This window comes from Podarcis gaigeae, assembly GCF_964106915.1.
Source record: "Podarcis gaigeae genome assembly, chromosome: 13".
NCBI classification, from domain to species: Eukaryota; Metazoa; Chordata; class Lepidosauria; order Squamata; family Lacertidae; genus Podarcis; species Podarcis gaigeae.
In genome coordinates, this window is record NC_139689.1 from 1,783,878 (window position 1) to 1,797,934 (window position 14,057).

General features: G+C 50.4%; 1 protein-coding gene across 5 annotated transcripts in view; it reads right to left on the reverse strand.

Moving 5' to 3' along the window:
- The window catches only part of KIF1C (kinesin family member 1C), a 56,008-nt gene extending 46,925 nt beyond the window's left edge, over positions 1–9,083 (reverse strand). For 2 of the 5 annotated variants that reach the window (XM_083706562.1, XM_083706564.1), the window contains exon 1: positions 6,420–6,696. The gene's annotated coding sequence lies outside the window, so the exon portion shown is untranslated. Of the gene's footprint in view, positions 1–6,059; positions 6,216–6,419; positions 6,697–8,716 lie in introns of those variants that run through there. The other 3 variants (XM_083706563.1, XM_083706561.1, XM_083706565.1) reach the window with 3 other exon arrangements.
- Between the last annotated feature and the right edge of the window lie 4,974 nt (positions 9,084–14,057).

Below are 14,057 nucleotides of genomic sequence, written 5' to 3' on the forward strand. Positions count from 1 at the left end.
GCCACTTAGCTATGCCCCTTAGCTTGTGCCGATGGACCTACAAATGCACCCTGAACATGCTCAGAGGTCTTCCTTCCTGAGGGAGTTTAACAGGGCAGCAGGCTATCTGACTTAGATTCTCTGTTCTGGACCAGTGGCATTTTAGTTCACAACACGCCTCTCACTAAGTCTGTTTGCTCCTGCAGAAACAACAGCTGACACCCTGACCTCAGGAAACAGCCTTCTGCTCCCACACCCATCTCTTGCTCATACAAAAACACACACACACACACACAGAGAGAGAGAGAGAGAGAGAGAGAGAGAGAGAGAGAGCTGCAGCTATTGCTACGAACTGGCAGTCAATTCAGCCTCTCCTGTGGCACAGAGAAACCACCCATGCAACTCAGCAGGGAAGGCAGCGATAAGCCTTTAATTAAAGCTTCTGGACCATCAAGTCGTGTTAATTACCATAATCACAGAGCTGGTAGGAAACAAGACACACGCCCTGAATAAATAAATAAAAAGCGCAAGTGAAGCATCCATCTTTCATTCAGCCAGAAGAGGGCCGTGCAGCAGCCTGTCTGCCTCTCTCCCACACCTCTAACACACACACACACACACACGAAATATGAGGCCAAGGGATGAACTCCAGACATCTCTACGGCGTTCTCAAAAGTGGCCAGGCGCTTGCAAGTCCAAGGATCCTGCAAATCCAAGTTGCTCATGTGGCATCACAATCCTCTCCAAGCTGCTGGAGGGGCTGTGGGGAGAGGGGCACCTTTTTCCACCTGTGGTGAGAGTACCCACAGGTATTCCGATTCTGGATTTGTCCAGAAATGACCAAAATACTCAAATGTCCCCTTCTAACTTCAACACTTGTTGTTGTTGTTTAGTCGTTTAGTCGTGTGACCCCCTGGACCAGAGCACTCCAGGCACTCCTGTCTTCCACTGACTCCCGCAGTTTGGTCAAACTCATGCTGGTCGCTTCGAGAACACTGTCCCACCATCTCGTCCTCTGTCGTCCCCTTCTCCTTGTGCCCTCCATCTTTCCCAACATCAGGGTCTTTTCCAGGGAGTCTTCTCTTCTCCTGAGGTGGCCAAAGTCTTGGAGCCTCAGCTTCAGGATCTGTCCTTCCAGTGAGCACTCAGGGCTGATTGTCTTCAGAATGGAGAGGTTTGATCTTCTTGCAGTCCATGGGACTCTCCAGAGTCTCCTCCAGCACCAGAATTCAAAAGCATCCATTCTTCGGCGATCAGCCTTCTTTATGGTCCAGCTCTCACTTCCATACATCACTACTGGGAAAACCAGAGCTTTAACTATACGGACCTTTGTCGGCAAGGTGGTGTCTCTAACTTCACCACAGATTTGTTAAATAAATCCATACGACGATCAGCTGAAAGGTTTCAGCTCTCAGGAACTCTTGATACGGATGTCAGAAGCTGCCAGAACCTCAACTGACCTCCCAACTTTATAATTCTGTGATTCTATGACTTGCAGCTTTTGGTTTGGTATAAGCCCATGTGGAGTTTAGCATTAGCCAGGGGGAAACAACTCATAAATTGTGGGTGGCCAAAGGCTTGGAGGACCATGAAAAATTATACGCCATTTGGTGGGAATCATACAACAAACAACAGACACACAGGTCTCCCTCTCCACAGGATAATGTGAAATTTGGCGTTCTTAATGGTCTTAAATGAGGCTGGTACAGAAGCAAGGCCCCTTCAGAGTGCAGTAAGGAAGCAAAGGCACCACTTCCCCAACCGCCCAGAAATTATACTGAGTTACTGGGCAAGCATAACAAACATCCTTGTTGCACCTGGAGCAGTATTGTGTCAAAGGTTTTTGTGGACTAGAGGACACTCCAGATGCATGAGGCATTATCCTCAATGGGCAGATTATATAACTATTAGACGGGAGTACTGGGCACTGCCCAGGAATTTTTAGAAACCAAAAAAAATATGGTATTTTTAAAAACGGATAATGTAATTTGTGAGTTTGCAACGGTCACGCCAAAAATTGAGTGATGCCACCTTGAATCAAAATGGCGCTCACCTTGGGAACCCTCACTCCTAGTGTGGTGGCAATATCTCAAGAGCTGGCCAAATGCACAGAGAACAAATTGACAATCCATTTTCCAAAGTATATACTAGATCTTATCTAATCTCTCTCTCTCTCTCTCTCTCTCTCTCTCTCTCTCTCTCTCTCACACACACACACACACACACACACACACGTGTGTCCATGGGGGGTTGGGTTGTAAATAGTGGAGCCAAATGGCTATCAAATGCAAAAAATTCCATCTGCACCCACTCTACGTAAAGTTCAAAATGCATACACATCAAATGTGTTGGCCATTTGCAATTGCCGGTTAACACAAATCACCCAACCTCTACAATGCTAAGTCAACATCTGTAGCAGGAAAACAAAACTGATACAGTGGTACCTCGGGTTACAGACACTTCAAGTTACAGACTCCACTAACCCAGAAATAGTACCTCGGTTTAAGAACTTTGCTTCACGGTGAGAACAGAAATTGCGTGGCGGCTGCAGCAGCGGGAGGCCCATTAGCTAAAGTGGTACCTCTGGTTAAGAACAGTTTCAGGTTAAGAACGGACCTCCAGAACTAATTAAGTTCTTAACCCGAGGTACCACTGCATGCTGATTCAGGTCTAAACAAACAGAATCAAACTCCCTGAGAAGCACCAATTTCACACTGGAGTCTCCCTTCTCAGTTTGTGGCGGCAGATGTTACAAACTTTAAAGGAGGGGAAATTGTGTTACCACCACCATCCGCAAGGGAGTATCCCACAGGGTGCCCAAAGGTCCCACTGCATTCCTGAATAGCTCAGTTGGTGAGAGCCTGATGCTAATATTGCCAAGGCTGCAGGTTTGATCCCTATATGGGACAGCTGTATTGCAGGGGGTTGGAAAAGATGATCCTCAGGATCCCTTCCATCTCTACTATTCGATGATTCTATGATTCTGCATTACTTTACTAGGGAGAAAGCCTCTCAGGGCTGCCAGGAAGTCTGCCTCAGAATGATCCCAGTACATTCATCAAGCTTCAGGTAGCTGCCGAAAGAAGGCAACCATGTTAGGCCAAAGGGATAAGAATATCAGAAGATGTGAGGCAGGTTGGGATCAGAGGCTGTGACCCAGGGAGCTTTATGGACAAGTGGGGATTCGAACCCTGGTCTTAGTCTGAAACAGTCTAATCACATCACCACCTCTGGCTCAGGCTGATGGAGCAGAGGGAGGAGAAAGGGAAAGATGAAGATGGAGAGGGTGAGGCGAAGGGCAAGATGGAGATCCCTTCCTTGTCGAGCTGAAGGGTTTAAGGGCCAAGACTTCACAGTGCCACAAACCTCTAAGGGGGCAGGATTGACAGGCTGTGGAATGACAGGCTTGACTCAGCTGGGGAGGAGCCAGTCAGAACACCAGGGCAGCTGCTGTGTCTGCCGTGTGCGCACATCAAATGGCACTCCCAGTATTTAGGCAGAGAGCAAAGAACTGACGTCCAGGAAGAAGAGTTCGCTTCTCCCTGGCAGGACTGTGAGCGCGAGCCTAACAGTAGGCAATGTCTAGTCCCAGGCAACCACTGTCTTCCTAGGCCCTGCTTGGGATGCTGTGAAGGAGCCACACCCGGACAAGGGTTAACAACGCTGGATTTCCCCCACCCCATCAAAACTAGACCAATCAGCCATTCACAGAACCTTCCCCATTCCTGGACAGAGGCAGGGAAACTGAGGCCCGGGGAGAAGGGCTCTAGACCAGCTTTTCCCGAAGGGGGAAGTGGGGTTACCTAGGGGCAAGGGGGGGGCACTGGAGGCGTCAAAGACTATCTACAGCAGACATGGCCAAACTTGGCCCTCCAGATGTTTTGGGACTACAAATCCCATCATCCCTGACCACTGGTCCTGTTAGCTAGGGACTATGGGAGTTGTAGTCCCAAAACATCTGAAGGGCCAAGTTTGGCCATGCCTGAACAGGATTTGACAAATGCATGGAGGAGGAGAGGACTATCTTTGACTATGTTCTGAAGTAGGGCAATGTGCCTTAGACCCACAAGACCTTCTTCACAAAGCAAGCTGGGCGGGGGGGGGGGGTGGAATCACTTTCCTCCAAACCCCCTCAGCAGCCAAGACAGCAGGACAGCCACCACCTTGAAGAGCACCCTCCCAACTGCAGCCCAGCATTAAAGGAAGACGCCATAGGGAGACACACAGCAGACCTAATTGCTACTGGTGAAACAGATCCTTGACTTGCAGAACTGGCCACAGAAATGGGGGCGGGGGGAGAAGGAGAGAGAGAGAGAAAGAAAGAGAAGGTGGATTTGTTTTTCTGTACTGTCCATGCATTCACAGGGAAGGCAATGTGCAGCGCATGATGAAGCAGGCAAGTTCCCATGCCAAGCTAGCTGAGCAAAGCTTTTTGCTGGGGCATCGCGGCTCTCCCTCTACCCAGAGGCTTTCTGGCAAAGCAGGGGATATTTGATCAGCTGCCTGGACCTCAAAGAGCAGTCATGAGAGACAGGATCAGGAGGGCTTTTGCTCACAACAGGCCAAGGCAGATGGGAACGGCTTGGACAGATAAACACACACACATATACAAGAGGCAATGATCACACACGCACACCAAGGCAGTTGGGGAAACCTATTAGAAAAGCAGCACAAGAAGTTCAAGGTGTTGGAAAAGGAGAAACTCCAAGACTGGAAGAAATTTAAAGATTATTCACAGAAATATTGCAAAATCAATGAATGTTAGAATGATGTTGGATAGAAACTAAGTGGTTTCCAGCTGTAATGCCCTAAGAGAATATGGAAAATAAGGTTTAGAATTAGGTTAAAATTTATGGGTAAGGATTTGCTGAACTAACAATTTGAATTGGAATACAAAAAAGGGAGGTATGAGGAGGTCTGGGAAATAAGTTAATGGAAATAAGTAATGGAAATTTTGTGTGCTTTTAATTATTTTCATTTTTGTTATTTTTCTTTTCTTTTTTCTTTTTTGATTTTTATTGTAGTACTATTGAAAACTTTAATAAATATTCTTAAAAAAGAAAAAGAAAGAAACTCCAAAATCCATGTTTGGTAACCAATTTGGGCAACAGGTTGGGGAGAGAGCGGAGGCTTTCCAAGACGTTTCGGTGTAAAACTCAGCAGCCTCAGCCACAGAAGGTTACTCCAAGGTACCCGCAAGCAGAACCGAAGGAACTGCCACAGCAAGAGAGAGATAGCTGCTGCCACCCATACCTGGGACAGAGTCACACAGTGTCCAAGTCAAAGGCTATCTGGTCCGGCCTCGAGCCCAAGGGGACCAGCCTCCTCCCTTGCCAGTCCGCCCAAGCAACCCAGACATCAGTGGGTGCCGAGAGGAAAAGTGGACGCCCTGCGAGAGCTGCTTCCAGCCTGAGCAACTCAAGGAAGTGAGCCAAGCCACGCGATGTAGGGGGAGAAGCAAAGGAACGGCAGCTCAGGATCACCATCTGTAAAGAAATCCAAAGAAGGGGCTATTGCACACAACCCAGCATGGAAACGCAGGCATATAGGAAGCCACCTTAAGCAGGGTCAGGCCAGCAGTCCATCTCACTCAGTACTGACTGCACTGACTGGCAGCAGCTGCACTCCAAGGTTTCTGGAAAGAGAGAAGGGGTTCTCTCCCAGCCCTACCCAGAGATGCCAACAGAACCTGGGACCTTCTGCATGCAAAGCAGATGTTCTACCACTGAATCATGGCCCTTGCCCAGTCCTTGGTCACTGCAGGCCCTAACATCCCATGGAAAGGGGAGGGCAAGAACTAAGGTCATATAGGACAGTGGGGAACCCTCCTCAGTTCCCAAAATGCCACAAATGCAGTATCAGAGATTCTTCTCACTGGTAGAGAGTAAGCTAAATGGCTAAACGGCCTTTCCTGGAAACTGAGAACATAATTTAGAACAAAGTCAATTTCCCTAGAATTTAGCAGTCACATTCCCCGCCCCCCTAACCTCTCTCCCAAATATTCATAGAATCATATGATCACAGAGTTGGAAGGAATCCTGAGCACAACAGCCGTCCCTGGGTGGGATCGAACCACCAACCTTCTGTTTAACAGCCGGACACACTGACCCATTGCACCACCTGAGGGATTAGATAGCACCAAGCTGGACAGCTTCTGAACTGTTTAAACTGCGGCAGGATTCAAGGTCAGGTGGAAAGGCCCTCTCTGAACAGAGAGCCTGGAAACCTATCCACCCCTTTTAAAAAATAAATTTTTTGTGAGGATATTAGGAGAACGTCCAAGCTTTTAAGAACATGCCATGGGCAAAGCCGGGGGGGGGGGGAGCACTGCCACTATCCAAGTTCACAAATACAACACACGTTTTTCTTTGTTCAATGTAAAGCCAAACACTTTCCATAGCACCAGGACACAACCCACCAAGCACTGCTGCCTCCATTACCTTGTTAACAACGGGTGAGTACTTAGGAAGCATTTACAATCAGCCACAGGAATGGTTTCAGGCCGCAGCACGCTCCACGGATACCAGAAAATTTGCCCGACCGCTATACGAAGGGGACTCGTCTGTATACGTCCACCTCAGCTGACCCAAATAAGCGGTGTCATTTTACCTATCTTGTGCTCCCAAGAGGAGAACACAACAACCTGTCCTTCGATAGGACCCAGAGACAGAGCAACTTTGCATTCTCCCTCTTCCCCAACGCTCCCCCGGATCGGGAATGTTTCTGTGTATTCGGAACATACACGAAGGACCGGTCATTCTCCTAAAAATAACTCCTGACAACAAGGGACGCGTATCTTATGCTCCCACTCCCCACCTCCCAACTTCTCGGTTGCTCGGGCATGCCCTGGAACAAATTATAAACCCCACCACCAACACCCAGCATCGCCTCCACCAACATCAGGAGACTCCAGAGCGTCACACCCCTGGGGATTTGAGGAGGGAGGCGGCAGTCAGGGTGATGGTATCCTTTCTGCTATTGGAACACAGAATCCTTCACTTGACTCAGGGCAGGGTCAAGGACCAGGAAAAAAATCCCAGTGACATTTTAAACTCCCTAATTCATACATCCTACAGGCTTCCCACCCCTAACAGGCACGGCCTCCAAACCCACAGAACATCTCCCGCCTACGTCAGATTAGTGTTTTCAAATCTCATTGAAAAACAGGAACAGCAAGCAGGGATTCAATGTCCTCCTCCTAGTGTTCTGGGAATGGCTGGCACATTGGAGTGGCAGTAGCACCCTATTCTGTCACAAACCACAGAGCCTAGGACTTGCTGATCAGAAGGTCGGCGGTTCGAATCCCCGCGACTGGGTGAGCTCCCGTTGCTCAGTCCCTGCTCCTGCCGACCTAGCAGTTCGAAAGCACGTCAAAGTGCAAGTAGATCAATAGGTACCACTCTGGCGGGAAGGTAGACGGTGTTTCCGTGCGCTGCTCTGGTTTGCCAGAAGTGGCTTAGTCCTGCTGGCCACATGACCCGGAAGCTGTACGCCGGCTCCCTCGGCCAGTAAAGCGAGATGAGCGCTGCAACCCCAGAGTCGGCCATGACTGGACCTAATGGTCAGGGGTCCCTTTACCTTTACCTGTCACAAACTTCACGAAGCCTCTGCAAGTGGGTAGAAGGATTATGAGAACCAACAGCCCAAATGGGCCATCAAACCCATCACCCCAAAAGCAAGACGGCAATACTTCCCTGCCTCCATCAACCCCCACATACAAAATTAATGTAGAGCCAACACAGAAGAGCATCTAACAAAACTGGCTCTGCTCCATAGAAGCTTTCTCTGATGCAATGAACCTGTGACGTTTCTCAACAAGCAGAGAGAACAGCTAACAGGCAACTTAAGCAAGTGAGCCAAGCCGTAAATGGGAAGAAGCATTACTGGGGTGCTTCTGCGAGCTGGGTCTGGTTGTAGCGCTCTGTTTGCTAGAGGAAGAATTTTTCCTAGCCTCCCATTGCAAGTGGGTTTGGGGGAAAGTTCCAGGGATTGGGGGGGACTACCCCCCCACGCTTAACCCCACTGATCCCTACAATAAGAACCCACCCAATGGATTCAAAAGACAATAAAGGAGATTCCAAACATTAGGAAGAACTTTCTGACAAGTAACAGCTGTTTGACAGCGGGATGGATTCCCCTGGAAGTTGGCGGGTTGTCCTTGGTTGGAGGTTTTCAAACAGAGCTTGCGTGATCCTCCGTCAGGAATCTGCGATTCCTGCATTGCAGTGGGGCTGGGCTAGATGGCCCTTGTGGGGTCTCTTCCGCTCTACTATTCTATAGCCATAAGTTAGGAGTCTTGGTACAAGTGTCAAAAAAGCAAGCCTTGAAGCCCTCGCGGGGCTCCTTTTCCGCGAAAGCAGCAAGACGAAAAAGGAAAAAAGTCCGGGGAAGTTTTCGCTGCGCACCCAAACCTCCCGCCTCCCATCCTCCTGCGCTTTCAAGCTACTCCGATGAAAGGATCCCCTACCTACCCGGCCCAGACTCCAGCCGCCCTCCTGCTCCCGCTCCCCGCGCAGGAGATCCTCCTGCGTTGCAGGAATCCTTCTGTTTGTCTTGAGGGCGCCGCCGGGCACGGGCTCTCCGCCTGGCGCGCAGGAGGGGATCCCTGCGCCCTGAGCTCCCGCTCGGCCTCCCCCGGCATTCCGATACAAGGCGCTGCCCGCCCGCCTCTCTTTCTCCCCGGGGATGGATGCGCCACCCCCCTCACCCTCGCATGCCCCCCCCCAGAAGCGCTCACCTTCCTGCGCAGGGGGTCTCGCCAAACTTCGCCCCGGCGCTGCAACGCCCAACTTTATATAGCCTTTTTCTCTTCCTTTCCCCCTCCGCCCCCGAACTTTTCCTCGCTCTTAGGGCTGCGGATGCTGCATCACTGCCGCCGCCGCCGGGGGAAGGGAAGGGTTTGGGGCGATCTTCGCGGGGGGGGGGGCTTCAAGGGGGCGCCCTCCCCGGCCCGCAATGGTGGCGAGGTGGAGCAGCAGCAGCAGCCGCCGCCACAGTTGCCGGCGCCCGCCGGGCAGGGCAAAGGGGAATCGGGGAGGAGCACGCGGGAGAGGACCGGCCCGGGGAGGGAGGGGAGGGGAGGGGGGGCCGGGGGGAGGAGAGAGGAGACGGGCTCGGGAATGTCGCGAGACGGGAAACAGCTTCCTGGCCCCTCCCTGGGAGGTGGGCACTTCTTAAAAGGGCAACGCGCCCTGCGCGCTTGGAGAGCCGGGGAGGATGGAGAAGAGCGCGGCTTCCAGGGCGCAGGGCGATGCGCGCAGGCGGGGCAGGCTCTCGCCCGGCGTCCCCAGGGGAGAGGGGCTGCATGCACCCCCTCGGAGAAGGACGAGGAGGTTCTAGGTGCCAGAAAACAAGAACTTTTTTTTTTACTAGTTACAGGTAGGTAGCCTGACAGTGAGGAAGTGAGAGATTTGACTTTCTTGGGCTCCATGATCACTTCAGATGGTGACAGCAGCCACGAAATTAAAAGACACCTGCTTCTTGGGAGGAAAGCAAACACAAACCTAGACAGCATCCTAAAAAGTAGAGACACCACCTTGCAAACAAAGGTCCGTAAAGCTCTGGTTTTCCCAGGAGTGATGTATGGAAGTGAGAGCTGGACCATCAAGAAGGCTGATCGCCGAAGAATGGATGATTTGAATTCTGGTGCTGGGGGAGACTCTGGAGAGTCCCGTGGACTGCGAGAAGATCAAACCGATCCATTCTGAAGGAAATCAGCCCTGAGTGCTCACTGGAAGGACAGATCCTGAAGCTGAGGCTCCAAGACTTTGGCCACCTCCTGAGAAGAGAAGACTCTCTGGAAAAGACCCTGATGTTGGGAAAGATGGAGGGCCCAAGGAGAAGGGGACGACAGAGGACGAGATGGTGGGGCAGTGTTCTCGAAGCTGCCAGCATGAGTTTGACCAAACTATGGGAGGCAGTGGAAGACAGGAGGGCCTGGCGTGCTCTGGTCCAGGGGGTCACAAAGAGTCGGACACGACTAAATGACTACACAACAACAAGCCTTCCAGTAGCACCTTAGAGACCAAATAAGTTCGTTATTGGTATGAGCTTTCATGTGCATGCACACTTCTTCAGATACACACGAAAGTTCATACCAATAACAACTGGAAGGAATTTTTTTTTGCTATAGTTGTGATGTACATACTGATGTTCTCACCCTGGGCCAGCAGGGGGGATACTATAGACAGTTTTCACTCAGGTCCACATATGCAAATAAGGAATTGAAAGTGATGTTCAGTGATTGGATAGTTACAGAAAATGGTTACTGTTGCATTGTAGTTGAGCTCTATATAAGCAGGCTGAGTCAACCCTTCAGTTCAGTTCTGTTCTGGCCTGTGAATAAACAAGAGCTGTCTGAAGAATCACTGTGTCGTCTGATATGCTCACCCACAACTTAACACTGGCGATGAAGGTGGGATCGATGGACATCAGAGCACAGCCAGACGCGGCCACCCTCTGAGCTGAGCTGAAACACTGAGCGAAATCACTGAACAGAACCAATTCAGAGCTCACCGTCTGGCTAGAGCACTGTGTTCCATCCATCGCCCACCACGTTGGCATCGGAACCATGGCTTCACTCGTGCCTCTACCTCCGTTTTCCCCAGCCTCTGAATCATGGGACTCCTACTTCGCTCGGTTTGACTGCTACCTCCAAGCAAATGAGCTGACAGGCGGGTCTGTAGAGCATGAGCGGGGCCTCTTTCTCAGCCTTTGTGGCCCTGAAGTGTTCAAGACGGCCCGAGCATTGGTTGCGCCTCTAGCAGTCCAGGCAGCGCTGTGGGACAGGATTAAAGAGAAGCTCCTCAACCACTACGCACCAAGGCTGTGTCGTCTGATATGTTCACCCATAACTTCACAACAGTTTTGCTGTTGCTCTTTCTGGATCACCCTTCCTGCAGAAACCCTAAGGTGGTGGGTAGATAATACGTATAAAACCTCTAAGAGATCGGAACATGAACGACCTTAAAACATCATAAGACGGGCTGAGGAAACCCAGACAGATGGGCGGCGTATAAATAATAAAATTATGATTGTTATTGAGCCAAAAAATCGGCCCCTAGAATGCCATAGTATTATGCTTGACCGCTCCGAAGAACTGGCCCACTTGCTGATTTACGTACGACAGACAAACACCACTGTCGTTATTCCGATTTCTTGCCCACCCTTCACCCAACATTGTAAGAAGGCATCCCATACTAAAACAAAATTTCAGTAAAAATAGGCGGGGTAATATTCTGTATGTATTATAATCAGTGACGTAGCGTGGGTTATCAGAACCCGGGGCAAGGCAAGTAATTTGCGCCCCCTAACCCATGGATTTGCACCCCCTAACCCGTGGATTTCCCTAACCCCCAGATGTTGCGCCCGGTGCGGCCGGCCCCCCCTGCACCCCCCACACTACGCCACTGGTTATAATGCAAGGCATGTGAGCTAGAGGCAGAGAAACCCTGTTGTTGGTGAGTTTGTTGGCTCAAGGAAGAGAGCTCTTGTGGGTGTTGTCCTCCCTGCACAGCTCCTGAGCATGTCTAATCCTCGTTGCATTTGGCTGTTGCATCTTCTTGGCTGTTTCCACCACCGCCTCTTCTGGGCTGAGCATCTATTGCATGTGGTGACCTAGGGTTGCTCTTCTGTGCCTTCATCCCCTCTCCATCACTCTGTCTAAATTACAGTGGTACCTCGGGTTCGTTCCAGAGGTCTGTTCTTAACCTGAAACTGTTCTTAACCTGAAGCACCACTTTAGCTAATGTGGCCTCGTGCTGCCGCCGTGCCACCGAAGCACGATTTCTGTTCTTATCCTGAAGCAAAGTTCTTAACCTGAAGCACTATTTCTGGGTTAGCAGAGTCTGTAACCTGAAGCATATGTAACCTGAAGTGTATGTAACCCGAGGTACCACTGTAACTCGCTTCTTATTTCAAATGCATAATTTATACCTAAAAATACTAGTGTGTTTTTTTATTAAATAAAAGCAAAACACATGTAGGGCTCTTCCTTAGAACTCTGATTCTCCTCTTGTTCCTTTGCAAGATAAAAATAAATCACCAACAACAAAAGCTATTCTCTCTCCCCCCCCCTCTCTCTCTCTATATATATATCACCAATGATGCATCTTTGGGCCTGCAAAGATGGGATGTGGGTAGAAGGTTAAGGACATTCATAAGGAAAAGCTCCCAATGGTGTCCCCCCCCCCCCAATTATCCACATGTTTCAACCTCCCACGCCTATTGTAAATCTTTATGGCAGTGTGAAACGGATAAATATGCAAGGCGGGGGGGGGGGGCTTTTAAACAAAAAGGTTCATTTCCCCCCTTTGACTGCTGCCCAGCTTTTATTCCAGACAACACTGCCAAGGAGACCTGCCAAAACCAGAGGAGCGGAGGGCGGGGTGGAATCCTGCCCTAACTCAGCCCACTACTGGAGAAAGCACAGCGAAGTCAGGAGGAGCACAACAACGCAAGATTAGCTCTGCTGGATCATAGTTGGAAGGAACCATGTGGGTCAATGCAGGAATGTGCAGCTGTCACCTTACAGGGATCGAACCTGCAACCTTGGCATTATCAGGTCTGAGGATCCTTGGGGTAGTTGGATTCCTCTTCCTACATCTCCCCAGTTGGAGAACTGTCCATTTATTCCTGCAAATCAAGCAATTCCTGATCTGTAATAGGACCTCTCCTCTTACTCCTCGACTGCTAAGCTTAATCAGGAGCCTTGGGTGTGGCACTTTGTCAAAAAAGCTTGTGAGTGACCTTTATCTATATGCTCAACAAGGAAGGCAGGGCTGTGCTGCTGTGTTAATCTGCGCAGGGCTCCATCTGCTGGAATCCGTTTGCACTGCTAAGTGAGGGGGAAGAAAGGCGGGTGCCAAATGTGAGCAGCCTGAGCTTTTCTAAGGAATAAGAGTCACTGTCTACTCCTTTGTAAACCTGTTTACTGCGTTCTCACATGGGAAAGTCGACTACCACTGCTACATCACTGATTTATAAAAAGGTAAAGGGACCCCTGACCACTAGGTCCAGTCGTGACCGACTCTGGGGTTGCGGCGCTCATCTCGCTTTATTGGCCAAGGGAGCCGGCGTACAGCTTCCGGGTCATGTGGCCAGCATGACTAAGCTGCACGGAAACGCCGTTTACCTTCCTGCTGGAGCAGTACCTATTGATCTACTTGCACTTTGACGTGCTTTTGAACTGCTAGGTTGGCAGGAGCAGGGACCGAGCAACGGGAGCTCATCCCGTCACGGGGATTCGAACCACCGACCTTCTGATCAGCAAGTCCTAGGCTCTGTGGTTTAACCCACAGCGTCACTTGCGTCCCTCACTGATTTATACCAGAGCCTAATAGGCCAGGAGGCAGCAATGGCCACCAACTTGGATGATTGTAAAATATTATTAGGCAAATAAATGACTAACAGGGCCAGCCCAGCTGTTAGGCCAGGTGAAGCAACTGCCTCAGGCAACAGGATTCACAGGAGCAGCAGATCCCAGTGCAAGCCTTCACTCCAGCCTTGTTCCTGATGTAGATCTTCACTCACCCCTTCTTGCCTAGCAGGGAGGGGGCGCCATTTTGTGGTTCGCCTCAGGGGCCAAAATGTCTTGGGCCGGCCCTGGCTATCAATGGCCACTCTGGCCACAATGGCTATGTTCTTAGAATAAGAGAACCATAGAGCCGAAAGGGGCCGTGAAGGTCATCCAGCCCACCCCCCTGCGATGCAGGAATCTCAGCTAAAGCATCCTGGAAAGGTGGCCACCCAACCTCTGCTTAAAAACCTCCAAGGGAGAAGAATTCACCACCTTCTAAGGGAACCCGTTGCACTGCTGAACGGCTTTTACTGTCAGAAAGTTCTTCCAGAGGTTGAGCTGCAATCTCCTTTCTTGTCACTTGAAGCCATGGGTTCGAGTCCTGCCCTCCAGAGCAGGAGAAAACAAGCTTGTTCCCTCTTCCATGTGATAATCCTTGAGATAGCTGAAGATGGCTCTCATATCTCCTCTCAGTCTCCTCTTTTCCAGGCTGAACATCCCCAACTCCTTCAATCGTTCATCATAAGGCTTTGTTTCCAGGCCCTTAATCCTCTTGGTCTCC